At 54.3% G+C, this 14,575-nt stretch overlaps 1 protein-coding gene across 3 annotated transcripts in view; it reads right to left on the reverse strand.

Moving 5' to 3' along the window:
* Window positions 1-14,575, reverse strand: part of ADAM12 (ADAM metallopeptidase domain 12) — a 281,165-nt gene that overhangs the window by 135,709 nt on the left and 130,881 nt on the right. The window contains exon 1 of one of the 3 annotated variants that reach the window (XM_075534460.1): window positions 4,413-4,481. The exons of the other annotated variants lie outside the window; for them this stretch is intronic. The gene's annotated coding sequence lies outside the window, so the exon portion shown is untranslated. Of the gene's footprint in view, window positions 1-4,412; window positions 4,482-14,575 lie in introns of those variants that run through there. 3 annotated transcript variants of the gene reach the window in all.

Consider the following 14,575-nt stretch of genomic DNA (forward strand, 5'->3'; position numbering starts at 1 on the left):
GTGACAGCCTCAGAAACCAGACAGGGCAGGTCTGTTCTGTCCCAGAGGGCTGCTGTGAGCAGGAAGAGACCTCATGGCAGTGTTATGTGCTTTGGTCTGTCTGTCTGCTTTGGTCCTGGGCAGTGAGAGACTGATGAGAGACATCAAGGAGGCAGCAACCTTAGGAAGGAGGGGTGTCCTCTCCAAGTCACACTGGGCCCCTTAGAAGCCAGTATGAGAGACTCGCTCTCAGGAATTTCAGACATGTTACTGGGGAGGGTGCGGGAAGGATGCATGCTTAGGAGGGGCCAGCAAAAGAAGGGAAGTCCCTTAACTGGATGAACAGACACAGTGGTTGCAGCAATGGGCTCAAACAGCGTGGGCCCTGAGGATGGTGCCGTGCTGGGCAGTTTCTGTGGGTCGAGGGGTCACTGTGAGGCAGAGCTGACTCAAGGTCACCCAACAACCACCACAAGCTCTTGGGCTCACGTCACCGCTTCCCTTTGGCCTTGACTAGCGTCCCACGGGCGTGGGAACGTTGGTCACTGAACAGAGAAGACCAAAGAAGAGCAGATGCATCCGAATTGTGGTGCTGGGGACACTGAAAGTCTCAAAAGCTGCTGAGAGGACAAACCGATCTGTCCTGGAAGAAGGACGGCCAGAGTGCTCCTTTGAGGCAAGGATGGCAAACCTTCCCCTTCCGTACTTTGGACACGTTGTCAGGAGAGACTGATGCCCTGGGGAAGGACATCCTGCTTGGTAAAGGGGAGGGGCAGCGAGAAGGAGGAAGGCGCTCGTGGGATGGACGGACACTGCGGCTGAAACAACAGACTCGGGCATGGGAACCATGCGGTGATGGTGGGGGACCGTGCGTGTTTCATTCCGTTGTGCGCAGAGAGGGTCGCTGCGAGTCAGGAGCGAGCAGAAACCCCCACCACCACTGTGTCGCAGGGGTCTGTCTGGAGGCCAGCCAGAAGCTCCCGAGAGTCAAAAGATCAAGTCCTGCGTGGCAGCCCTCTGGACCCACGAGTGGTGCCAGCAACTCTCCTGCTCGGCAGGCGCTCGATCCCGTAAAGAGATGCTGGCAGGTTCCGCCGCCTGTCTCTGCAATGCCTGCTCAGTGTGCTCGTCCGGCCTGCTGGCCCTGTGACGGATCACCTTCCCTGGGTGGGCAGCAGAGCACAAACTTTCTGGAGGGACTGAAAGTACAGAACTCGTGCGCAGATCAAAGTAGACGTCCAACCGGACATGAAACTGGCAATTCGAATCCATCTCTGGGTGGATGGCACAGGCAGGCCAGATCTGGCGATGCTACTGTTCAGGGGTCTGCTGGTGGCTGCTAAGCTCAGAGAAGAGGAAATGGGGTGGATGGGTAGAGGGGGGCAGCCATGGCACAGTGGGCACAGTTTGTATTACAGCACCAAGTCCTTATCAGTCTCTGGGACACTTGTCAGCTACTGCTCAACCAGTCTCTCACTTGTGGGGACCCGTGCCCGAAGGGACCATGCTGCTGGATTGCGAGTTTTCCGGGAGTGGACCGGCAGCAGGCAGCTCCAGGTCTTTTGCTTTCTCGCCTGTCTTAGAGCGGAAGCTCCACTGAGGCCCATTCGGCATCCTGGCAGCAGGCAGGTCCCCAGCGATGACAGCGGGGCTTGGCTGCCTTGGAGGGGTGCTGAGTGGGAAAGCGACCTAATTCTCCTGCGAGGAAGGTGGGGACTCTACAAACACCGTGACCCCGCACCCTCCCAGCACACCACAACCATCGAACACAACAGTCAAAGCGACTGGGCGCCTGTCTATATCCCCAGTCACGGGCAGTCCTCAGCACAGCACTGAAACTGACCCAGGAAAACATAACGTGCCCACCACCACCACCACCTCCGAGTTTTGCTGAGTGACGGAATTCTCCGCCTTTGCCAGTATCGACTACACGAGGCAGAGGATTACAACAGTGAGCGGATAGCAACAGCAGACGCCACTTTGTGGCCTATTTTAAACGTCACTGGAGCCATGCGATGTGCTACATACGTGACAGCACTCGAGAAGCTGAGGCAGGCTCTGGATAGCCTGCACTGCCTAGAGGCCCTGAGGGGCTTCCAAGTCATTGATTGTGATGACCAAGGTCAGGCAGAAACCGACATCGCCCAAGGTGAGTGGCGGGTCTTGTGCTCGCGTGGTATCCCCTCAGTCTGGACGTGCCAGTGACCAGGCTAAACTCTCAGGATTTAGGTCATCATTGGATATATCCGGTGCTATTTCTGGATGAATGAATGCACCCTATCCCTCATAGCCTGTGGGTGCCCAGTCTGCCAGATCTCCTCAGGTGAGCCACTGGTGCTCTGCTCTCTGACACTTGGCCCTGGTTACCTGGCTGTGTATTAGACACGTGAGAGTCCTCGCTCACTATGGCTACTGCAACCCAGTACCCAGACTCAAAGCCACAGGGGACCATCTTCCCAGAGAGAGCTGGAGCTGAGAGTCTGCCATCAGGCGCGGGCAGGGCCATGCTGTGGGGAACGGTCCTTTCTATTTGGCTAACAGTCCCCCGCCATGTCCTGCTGGCTCCTGGTGATCAGAAGCAGGAAGGCCCATGCTCTCGGAAGGTTCTGGAGAAGAATCCTACCACTCGGGCTAAACTGCTAGTCCTGGGGGTCCTGCCTTGCAGCACCAGCGTCAACAGGCACTCTCCTGGTACCTGCCTCTGGGCCTCCTTCTCTCCTCCTTCTGAGCCAGCATGCCGGCTGGACACTCTGGTATGTTTTCCTGTTAGCCAACTGCCCCTTCAGTGACCCAGGGGTTGTGGGTCCCAGGGGTTAAGATTCCCGTAGATCTTCTTGGGGGACACAATTTGAACAACAACAGCAAGTTTAGCTTCTCGCCTTGCCTCTGACCCTGGCTCCTAGAGAAGCAATCCAGATGTGAACGTGGCCTTTTGGCGCAAATGCTAAGTACAGGCTTTCCGAGGACATAGCTGGTGAGTGAGCAGTGCTCCCAACCTTTAAAGGCGGGTGCTGTACTTTTGCTTTTAAAAACTCCACCTTCTGTAGTTTGTGGGAGGCTTCTCAGAGGCCTCCTCTGCACCAAGTCCCAGAAAACCGACAACAATGAGATGTGGACCTAGCCTTCCTCGAACCCTGGGAATGCAGAAGTGACCACTGCCCCCCAGAGTTCACCCCATAGGCACCTGGGAAAGATGATGGGTGGATGGACAGATGGGTAGGTGGGCGATAGGTAATCTGGTGGCACAGTGGTTACACACAGGGCTATAATCCGCAAGGTCACCAGTTTAAAACCACCAGCCGCTCCTCTGTAGAAAGATAGGGCTCTCTACCCCATCATCAGTTCCAGTCTCAGGGACCCACAGGGTTTGCCCGCAGGGTCACTAGCAATCGGCATCGGTTCAGTGGTGGCGAGTTAGGCTTTCTTGTAGACATGCAACAGGATGTTCAGAGAGCCAGATGGAGAAGTCACAGAAAATTTACCCAGAAAACACCACTGTTAAGGAAAACCTATGCCCAAACCTCACACCCTGAGCATCGCAAGCTGCTTCCTAAATCTGCACTTGGAAAACCATGGAATGACCCTGCCCTGTGGCTAACACTCCCTGCTGACTCACGTCGTGGCTGTCTCTGGCTTCTGCTTGCTCGCCTCCAAAAAGACAGCATGACATTTCTGCTCCAGAAGCCTTGCTTATGCGCCACGGCGTCTGGACCACGGCCAGAGCTCTGTCCCACGGCAGGCCCACATGGCAGCTCTTCCCAAGCCCCTTCACTTCACCCCCTGCTGCTCCCCGACCCTTCCAAGTATCAACCCACAGCCCCCAGAACAGGATGACCAGTCAGAAGCAAGATGCTGAATGCTCTCTGTGACCTTACACACTGTTTTCCGGCATCTGCAACTCTCGGGCGATACTAACAAATGCACCAACCACGGGCTTTGCTGTTTCCCCAAGTCAGGAGGGTCTGTGGACTTGAGCGTTACCGACACGTCATCTCAATAGGGCATTTCTTTCCTTTCTCTTAGCCAGGCTTTATACGTAAGCATTACTCCATTAGTCATCCAAACGGGAGCCACTTAGTCTAGATACTGCTGTTTGTGAAGAAATGGCCGATTCTGGGCCTTCCTTACCTAGAGCCGCTCTACTAGGGACCACTGGCGAGTGGCCCTGGTAAGGAGGACGTTATTCTCTCACAGTTGCTGCTGCTGGAAGTCTGAATCCAGGGTGCTGGCTCTAGGGGAAGGCACTCTCTCCTTACACACACACACACACACACACACACACACTCACTCCCTCCCTCCCTCCCTCCCTCCCTCCCTCCCTCCCTCCCTCCCTCCCTCCCTCCCTCCGCCGGTTTGGGCAAAGGTTTGTGCTTTTCTGCTCCTGGGCCATCTCCACGTGGCCAGGCATCTCTGCTCTCCTCTCTGCCTCTCACCTGTCTGTTTAATCTCTGTCTCTCTCAAATTCCCCTGCGGAACCTTCAGCCCCACACGGGTGGTCCCGAGTGGGGACTGAGTCAAAGACCACTAACAGCAACAGTGAAAGCCGGAGCTGAGCTTGAGCAGCCTCGATGGCGAGAGTCAAGCCGTGTGCCCGAACCACCCCTTTCCGGTGCTTCTGACAGAGCAGCAGCCGATAAGAAAGGCGCCAGAACTGGCCATTTCTTCAGACCAAAAGGAGTGTCCAGACGGAGTGCGTCCCATTTGGATGACTCATGCAGCCATGCTCCAGCATGAAGGCTGCTGGGTAAAGGAACAAGATGGTCTATTAGAATGCAGAGACTACGGGAGAGTCATCCTGAAGCGCAAACGCTCTCCCTCCCCTCCCTCCCCCCTTTGTGGGCCTGACACCTTCCTCACCACATGCGGCACAATGCCGGGCCCCAGCTCACATCTGGGGAGCCGAGGAAGGCCGAGCTGTTCTCTCTGTCACCAGAGCCTTGTCCTCCACGCCTGTGACAAAGGAGCGCCTCAACCTTGGCTTCTCCCAAACACCTTCCCTTTCAACGACAGCGCCAACTGGGATGGGCCTGGTTTGCAGACGGCCTTCTTCCCATGGGGATTTGCATGCCAGCCGGACTGCCCCCGGGGCTTGGGGGTGCTGGCCCGGTGTTCCGGAGAGGTGCCCACAGCACCTTTCCCGAGGGAAGGACCTTCACCTCACGCTTCCATGGAGTACAGGGGGGTGGTTTTCAGACAGCACCTAACAGGGCCCACTGTGGCCAGTGACGGCCTAATGGGAACCCTGCAGAGGAGACCAGTGCACACAATAGCCGATGTTTCCTACGCTGTCCATCTGCAGGCGGGCTTGGGCCTCAACCTTCTGGGCACAGGTCAGAAGGACCCAGGCCCCTCTGTGGCATGGTGGGCCCAGCCCTGTGCACACAGGTACCAGACAGAACTACCTGCCGCCGTGACCCCTGACCCGTGACTATCATGGCTCTGTTTTCCTTTGCTCGAGGAGCTGGTAAACGCGCACACGCGCACACACACACACACACACACACACACACACACAGATCAGACTCGCTGTTATTGAGCCGACGCTGACTCATGGTGCCCCCGACTGGCCTGTGCGTTTCTGTGACCGTCACGCTTTACGGGAGTAAACAGCCCTGTCGTTCTCCCGTGGGGCTGCCGGTGGTCTCAAACGGCCGACCACGAGGGCTACAGCCCAGTGTGTAGCCACTAGACCCCCAGGGTTCCTTGAGAAGCTGCAAAGGAAGGTCAAAGTCATTGACTGAGATGCCCCGGCAGCAAAAAAGCCACTTGATATTTCATTTGCAACAATCAATTTGTTTTTCATGTCATTTTCTTCACAGCCGGGGAGAGCTTAAAAAAGGGGCCACAAGCAAACAATAAGTGCCACGCCAGGAGGGGCTATCCCAAGGAGACGGGCTCCTCCAGGGCCTGGGTCTTTCAGAAAGAAATAGACTTCACAAGAATTACCTACACAGTGGCTGCAGTCCCACAGCTCTTGTAACACCCAAGCAGCAACTGAACATTAGCAGGCAATCACTGACATCCCAACCTCATCAATGACCCAAACGGCCAGTAGCCAGGGCCACGTCTGTGCTTCCCACGTGGGCAGGCTCACAACACATAGACGAACAAAGTGGATTCCATGAGGAAGCACTAACCACTTTACGAAGCTAAGACCACCCCAAGGAAGCTGTGTCAACCTTAGCCACGGGCAGCCGGTTTTGCTGGGACAAACGCGCCTATGCTAAGCTCATCAGAACTCATGGAACCCGAGTCCTGATTCTGCATCTCTTGTGTTAGGGGCCGACGAGTCGGCTCTGACCCAAAGTGACCCTGTGTGTGCACAACAGAATGACGAAACCCTGCCCAGTCCTGCGCCAGCCTCACCATTGTTCCTGTGCCGGAGCCACGGATGCGGCCTCAGTGTCCAGCCATCTCGTTGAGGGCCGGCCTCTTTCGCCACCCTCCGCTTTACCAAACACATTGCCCTTCTCCGGAGGCTGGTCTCTCCTGACAAAATGTCCAGAGTAGGTAAGACAGAGTTTTGCCAACTTTGCCTCTCAGGAGCACTCTGGCCTTGCTTCTTCCAGTACAGTTTAACTTGTCCTGTTCGCGGGCCATGGTACTGTCAATATTCTTCTCCAGCACAAGTCACATGCATCGACTCTTCTGCCATCTCCCCGTTCACTGCTCTGCTTTCACCTGCATCTGATGCAGTGGAGGGGAGACGATGGCTTGGATCGGGCCACCTCAGTCCTCAAAGAAACATCCTTGCTCTTGCAATCTCTAAAGGGTTTTGTGCAGCAGATTTACCTAAATACATATTTTCTTTTTCGATTGCTGCTTCCATGACCATTGATTGTAGATCCCAACCAGACAAGATCCTCAACAACTTCGACCTTTTTCTCCATTTATTAGGATTGGTCCAGTTGTGAGGTCTCCTGACACTGAGTTGTAATCCAAAGGCTACAATCCCCAATCATCATCAGCCAGTGCTTCAATTCCTCCTTACCGTCACCAAGCTAAATCGTGTCATCTGCACTGGGCGGGTTGTTAGGAAGCCTTCCTCCAGTCCTGATGCCATCCTCTTCGTCATATAATCCAGTTTCTCGGATTCTGATTCCGTATGTAATGTTCTGTATTCTCGCTGTAGCCAATGCCCTTGTCTAGGGAAAGATGAGGTGGTCTACTCCTGTGAAGGATTTACCGTCTCAGAAACCCAGAGGGTCGTTCTCTGTCCAAGAGGGTCGCTTCCACTTGGAGTCAATTTGACGGCAGAGAGCAATAGCCTAATGGATAAAGTCTGCTTACTAGCCAATGGAGCTTAGGCTGGTGTGTGTGTGAAGCCTCCAGGGGGGTGGTGTGTGGTGTGTGGTCTGTCTGTGTGTGTATAGCCCAAACTAGCCCACAGAGCAGTTGTCAGCTCTCTTCAGGAGGTGGGCATTGGGCCATTTTGTCATTCTAAGTTAAGATAGCAACCTGTGAACACTGAAAATCTGCATCTTATGGACATATTAGTTTTGGGAGAGAGGGTGAATCTTCATTTCGTTGTCCTGAAGGACGTGATCCGGCCTTGTCTCTACCCTGGCCCTCTCAGTTCACCCAGGAGGTGCTCCTGTGGGCCAGCCGTGACAGTGGGTCTAGCCCCTTCTGCTGCTGCATCGATGCCAATACTTGGCAGCACCGTGAGAGTCGGAGGGGAGCTGTGCCCCTCAGTGGCCAACTTTTCAGAAGGAGATGGCCAATTTCATCTTTCGGGGGTCTCTGGGGAGCGGGGGTGGGCCCGGTAGCCAAATGTTGGGGGAGCAGCCGGTGTGTGAACACACTGATGAGAGCGCTTCTGGCTGAATGACGGTGCCAACGAGAGCAGGAGGGAAGGATGTGGAAGGTGCTGAGAAGTGGGATCTACTTTACGTAACAGGATGCCCCCAGTCCATCTCACCGAGGGGCTCCCTCCATGCCCACGATTCCCCCTCCTCTACTGAACAGGATGCTCTTTTCCAGTGATTGCCCTTCCTGATGACAGATCCAAAGTCAAAGAGCCCAGGTCTCCCCCCACTCACTTCCAAGGTGCACTTGTGTGCTACAGGGAGTGACCCACAGCAGAAGGACAGAGGCAGAGCCGATTATGCCGGGAATGGGGGAACGGTGGGAGCAGTGCCCTGTGCTGGTGAGAAGGGGCACAGAGGCAGCTGGCCTTAGCTCACCACCCAGACAGTCCACCACAGGATCAGGTGCAAAGGCGGAAGGACACGTTGCAAGCAGAGGGTGGACACGGCTGCTACGGCGTGTGGACGTTCTGTCTGGGGAAAGTGTTGGCAAACGGAAAGAGGGCAGTGAGGGGCACCATTGTCATTTGGCTGACATGGGTGGGCAGGACAACGTGGCTGAGAAGTCCCTGTAAGGTGAGCTGATCCCAGAGAGAGGGAGAGCCACAGGAATGTGTGCATGGGAAGGGACCCTTGGCCGGGGCAGAGATGACACGCTGATGAGCATGTACCTTGGGAGGAAGATGGATGGTGGAAGGGTCCGGACATCCTTCCTGCTGGCCTGGTGATAGGGCACCTGGACTGCCTCCATGTTCTCTATCACAGGAAGTGACAACACTGGGGGGGGGGGGGACTGCAGTGTTCATGTGTGCTGCACCGTGTCCTTCTGACATGCTGTCATACGTCAAAGGCAATGTGATCGCTCTGTAAGCAGCACAGAGATGGGAATGGAGCCTCTCTCCAAGGAGAGAAAGACAATAGAAACAACAAGCCCACTGCCATGGAGTCCATTTCAACGCACAGCGACCCTACAGGACTGAGCACAGCTGATCTCAGGGTTCCCTGGACGTTGACAATTTGTCTCTCAGAGACAAATGGGTTTAAACCACTGATCTTGCTATTAGTAGCTCAATGTGCAACCCACTATACCAGCAGTCAGATAGCCAGGCTACAGAGGAGACCTCCTGTGGGGCCTGCAGCCCTCACTGGCACCCCGGCCACCCCCCACCCAGCTCAGAGAGTCTGCAAACAGGGCACAGAGCAGACTAGGACAGGGCTGGCAGATGATCTATAATGTCAGCAGACCCACGGCTGAGCCTTTACCTCCAGCCGGCCACAGAGGGGCAAAATCAGCTCTCTGCAGGGGGGTCCAGAGAAGTGTCAGAGGCCAGAATTTACACAGGCAGAGAGGGGCCAGCAGGGCGGCGAGGTCTGTCTCCCTAGGCCAGATCTGTGCCCAGCACCTGGTGGCCAACATTGAGAGGGGACAGATGTTCTCTAGCCTACTGGCCCTGGCAGTGCTAAAGATGCCATCTGGTTTGCAGAGGCAACATGTGTGCCTGGGGCAAGCATTGCCTCGCTGCCGAATGTCCCTCCTGTCACCATTTCTGGGCCAGAGACCCCAGGCCCCCTGCCAGCCCCTGCCTGGTAACGATCACCTCAGAGCAAACGGACAAGCCTCAAGGAACTTGATCTTCCTGTCAAGGTACGTTTGGGCTTGACCCTGACAATGTGCTCTTTCAATTCTGTTTTTCTTTGAACTCCATCAAATTTCATGTGTATTTATGAATCTACAATTACGGCCAAATTCCTGGTCATTTATTCATAGGCGAAATTCCTGACTGTGGAGTGGGCCTTGGGGAGCACGTTTTTTGAGAGGGAAAGAAATTATATTCCCCACATCAAAAATGTGTCCTCCTTATTACCACACGTCTGATATCAAAGCTGGGGGTTGGGGAGTCTGTCTGTTGGCCCTGGAGTTTCCCTTCAGGGTGGAGGGAGGGCTCTCCCTCTTCAGGGTGAGCTTCTGAGCTCTGAAAATACTTTGCGCTTTCAAACGAGCCCTCGACTTCACGTGACCACCCCTCTCTTGATGGGCGAAGGACCCCCGCCATCTCCCACCCCTCTCTCAGACCATGCAGATGAAGGATCAGGTGGGAGCAATGATGCTCATGATTCAGCAGAACGAAAGAAACACCCTCTCAAGGGTCCAGAGACTGATAGTGGAAGCTGCTACCTTCCCAGGCAACGATGGCCCTAGGGGGAGAGGCCACGAGAGCCGGCCAACGGCCCATCGATCGTGTCATGTTGCCCAGTGGGAAGCAGGCTGGACCAGGCTGGCTGAATTGGCTCATGCTAGAGTGACACCCACAACCAGGTCAGTCTTACCCTAGGGAGGAGGGCTGATCACCATCTTGATAAACCAATCTCCTGCCCGACCAACTGCTGGGCCACCTCGCTGGCTGCCACTTCCAGCGACCCCACTGCTCAGTCCTACACCAGCCTCATAATCGTGCAATGTTTGAACCCGTTGCTGTAGCCACGGCATCAACTCATCTCCAGGAGGGGGCTTCCTCTTTTGCCACTGGCCCTCAACCAAGCGTGATGTCCTTCTCCAGAGTCTGGTCCCTCTTGGAGAAATGTCCACGGTGTGTGTGACGCAGTCTCACCATGCTGGCTTCTAAGGACCGTTCTGACCGCACTTCCTCCAGCACAGCCGTGTTGGCTCTTGCGGTGGTCCGTGGTACTTTTGATATTCTTCATTACACCATGATTCGAAGGCATCCATTCTCCTCTGGCTTGCATGCCTACGAGGGGCTTGCGGTGGCTGAACGACTACACAGGTCTCAACATGCCGTGCAGCCAGTAGTGCTTCAGGGCTTCCAGTGAGCAGGGCGGATATTCTGCCAGCAGGTCCACAGGGCCCATCAGATCCTGAAGAGGGTCCATGACCCTTCCATCCAGACGTCTGGTCCCAGCACTAACCCTGAGGCGCTTCCCTCCTCCACCAAGGGTGCTCTGGAAAGAGGCTGCCCTTCGCCGTGTGTCCCCAGTATCACACAGCCCTCTGTGGACGCGAAAGCTACAAACACACCTCACACACACCACGTGTCATAACCCTATGACGTGTCTCAATTGAAACCAAACCAAGAGTTCCATTTTCAATAGACTTCCATGGGTGGCTTTTTCATTAAGTTAGAGAAAAACAAAAATATGTGGACCCATTCCTGAAATACCTAAAAATAAACGTGACATAAAACCTGTTCAAAACCTCCCGATAACAGAACAATGAGAATTTATTCTTCAATCAGGTGTTCCATCCCCCTCCACTCCACTCCCTTGTATAACTGAGATGAGACGTTTTGTGAATGAGACTGAGGTCTGACTTATCAGAGGAGCCCCCAGTGGTACAGTGGTTACGCATTGGGCTGTGATCCGCAGGGTCGGCTGTTCAAAACCACCAGCAGCTCCACAGGAGACAGACGGGGCTTTCTACTCCCCTCAACCATGACAGTCTTGGAAACCCACAGGGGCTCCCTGAGTCAGCATGGACTTGATGGCAGGGAGTTATGAGTAACGGTCTCTGGCAGCAATTATCTGACCAAAGCAGTGGTTATTGGTTGAACAAACAACTAACGAAACCCCGAGCTGCAGTGGCCAACCATCCTACATAATCCAACAGGAGGATGGACGGTGACATAGACACGTGTCACTGGGACATCACTCCTGCTAAGAAAGCTCCAGGATGGTCCTGGAGCTCAGAGTCTTCACCGCGGGCCGTCCGTTAGCACAGACCTGGCTCTCTCTGGAAATGCTCCCGGGAACCATCTGACTGTACGCACTGATTGCTGAGACCAGGAGGATGGCCCTGAAACGTGATCCAATGCCGCAAGAGCGAGTCAGCAGTAGCCTCGCCTCCACAGGCAATGAAACCCTCCCCACGGCATGGTAGCGACACCAATGGAAGCATCGAGCACACTGGGCAGGGCCCGACTCTGGGGTCAGGAAGCCTGGCCTAGTCTGGCTCCAGGCACCATCTCTCACTAACAGGGGAGACCTTCAAGCAACTCAAGTTCTCTAAACGCTGTCTTACCCAAGCATGGGGAGAGTTGGGGCCTCGCCTTGCGACTGCAGATTTCAGTAGGATAATGTGCGCCCAGAGCCGAATGGCGGTGCGGAGCGAGTGCCCCATGAATCAGGTGCTCCAGCGCAGCGGCTTCCAACCTGGGGGTCGAACAACCCTTTCACAGGGGTCGCCTAAGACCATCGGAAAACATACTTGTGATGGTCTTAGGAATCGAGACACCCCTCCTCTATCCGTCTCCAGGTGGGACCACCCACATGCAGATACGCCCACCTACAAGTACCCGGCGTGAAGACTGTGACCCATGCCACACTATGCTTCAGACAAAATTCCATTTATTTGTCATTAGAAAAAAATGTTTCACTATAATTACATATTGTTTTGTGATGAATCACTATGCTTTATGTTCAATTTTTAACAATGAAAAGACATCCTGCCTATTAGATATTTACATGATGATTTATAACGGTAGAAAATTATAGTTATGAAGTAGGAATGAAAATAATTTTATGATTGGGGGTCACCACCACATGAGGAACTCTACTAAAGGGTCGCAGCATGAGGAAGGTTGCGAACCACTGCTATATAGAGTGGAATCTGTCTGTGTCTGGTGGCCCTACTTGTGTCCTGAGCTCTGTGAGATGTTCAATGCCTTTGACCTCCCAAAGTACATTCCTTCTGAGATGCCGCCAGGTGGACCCAGACTGCCAATCTCTCTGTGAAAACTGGAGTGTTTAAATGTTTACCTCTCAAGGCTCAAATACCTCACAAACATTGGCCACCCACAGCCAGAGCAGCGGTACCATCGGTGAGGTGATGGAGGAGAAACAGTGAATGGTTCCGAGGGGCCCCAGTCCTCAAGACTCCAGAAAGAAGGTTTGAGGGGGTATACCTGTGAGATGGACCTTGAAGGGTCACAGGCTTAGATTGTGTGTGTGTGTGTGTGTGTACTGGAGAGACACATTAATTCAAGGAAAGAGGGATGGGGTGAGCATGGATCCAGCTATTGATCAGTCTGATCAGCAGGGTGCGATGCAGCACTCTTCCTGGCAGGGGTGGGAGGGCAGGTGCTGGCAACACTAGAAAGAGAGAGTATGCGTATTAACCAAGGAGTCAGACTTGTCTCCGGGGAGGAAGGTTTGGAGCAGGGGGCTGATAGAAAGGGGGTGTTGTAGAAAAGACAGTGTGGTGGGAATGGTAAGGTAGAGCAGAAGAGGACCCAGCTATGGTGACCAGATATGATGGCTGCACAGACAATGGATATACTTGGCAGAACAACAAGATTTGGAGACTTTTCAGATACAGGAAAAAGAGAAAAAGCAAAGATCTAGACCCAGGAGGGGGTGTCTGCCAATGGGAATAAAGAGCGAAAAGAGAGGTCAACAGATGGACGACTAAGTAGCGGGCCTGCCTGGGGCAAAGGCAGCCGTGAGGGGAGGGGCGGAGATGCTGGTTTAACAACCGTGTGGCTCGGCCGCAGTCCGGTGGGAAGTTCCGGTTCTGCTCTGTCCAGACACCTGTCCAGGAGGCCCCGTGAAGCAGTCCCACAATGAAACCTACACATGGCTGGTCATGAACCAGAACAGACTGGACAGCAATGGATGATGGGGTAACTAGCAAGGGGCCACTGGGAAGCCGACGGTGACACTCCACAGTTGTAGTGACCGGACTCACGCGGTGTGGAAGCTTCCCCCACCTCCCTGAGCTTTCCTCCGACTGTGGGTGATGACCCACCCCGTGTGGCAAAATTGTGCTCTGAATCGCCTCACGTGGGTGAGCGACGAGGAGCACATGCCGATGTCTCAGGACTCAAAGTGAGTCGAGACAGCTGGAAACACCCATTAGAGTCAGCATCCAGAATGCTCAAATTGGAGCCTAGGAATTTTGGACATTGTCAAAAATATGAAAAACAATGCTTAAAGACAGATCCCCTAGGCCAGTGGTTCTCAACCTTCCTGATGCCGCGACCCTTTCATACAGTTTCTCTTGTTGGGGTGACCCCCAACCATAACATGATTTTCGTTGCTATTTCATCACTGTCATTTTGCTACTGTGAGGAATCGAGTGATCTCTGTGAAAGGGTTATTCAACTCCCAAAGGAGTGGCGACCCACCGGCTGAGAACCAGCGGCCTAGGTGTTGGTGAGCTGGCTTGGACTGGTATCGGCGAGTTTGAAGCAGACAGTCATTTGGCTGAGATGGAATCAACAAACTGAAGAGAAACGGTGGGTGTTGTGTTCAACCTCGAAGGTTCTGTCCTGAAGGATGAGGCGGTTGGTGATCTGATAGGAGCCGTGTGCTGATGAGGCTATTCACCTTGGAGGACAGTGCCCGGCCAATCAACTGGAAACTATCCATCCACGTGCCTATCCCAAAGCGAGTTTACCCAATGGAATGCAGACTGCCAAACCCCAGCGTTACTGTCACCCACTCGGAAAATCCCAAAGGGAACTCAAACACAGTTGCAGCAGTGCACGCACAGAACACTGCTGATACGTCAGCCAGATTCCTTAGACTAGAACGAGGAACGTCACTGCCGACGTCACATGGACGGGGCTGCAAGCAGAGCACGCCAGGCAGGCGGTTACCTGCAAGCAGAGCATGCCAGGCAGGCGGTTACCTGCACGTCATCAAGCAGGCAGAGGCATTCCAGGTGTGAATCACGGTATGGAAAACCACATGGAGAGTGAGAATTCCATAACACGGCCGCTGTGGTCCCGTGGAATCTGTACACGGACCGAGAGGCACTTGTCGGAATAGGACAG

This window comes from Tenrec ecaudatus, chromosome 16 (assembly GCF_050624435.1).
Source record: "Tenrec ecaudatus isolate mTenEca1 chromosome 16, mTenEca1.hap1, whole genome shotgun sequence".
NCBI lineage: Eukaryota > Metazoa > Chordata > Mammalia > Afrosoricida > Tenrecidae > Tenrec > Tenrec ecaudatus.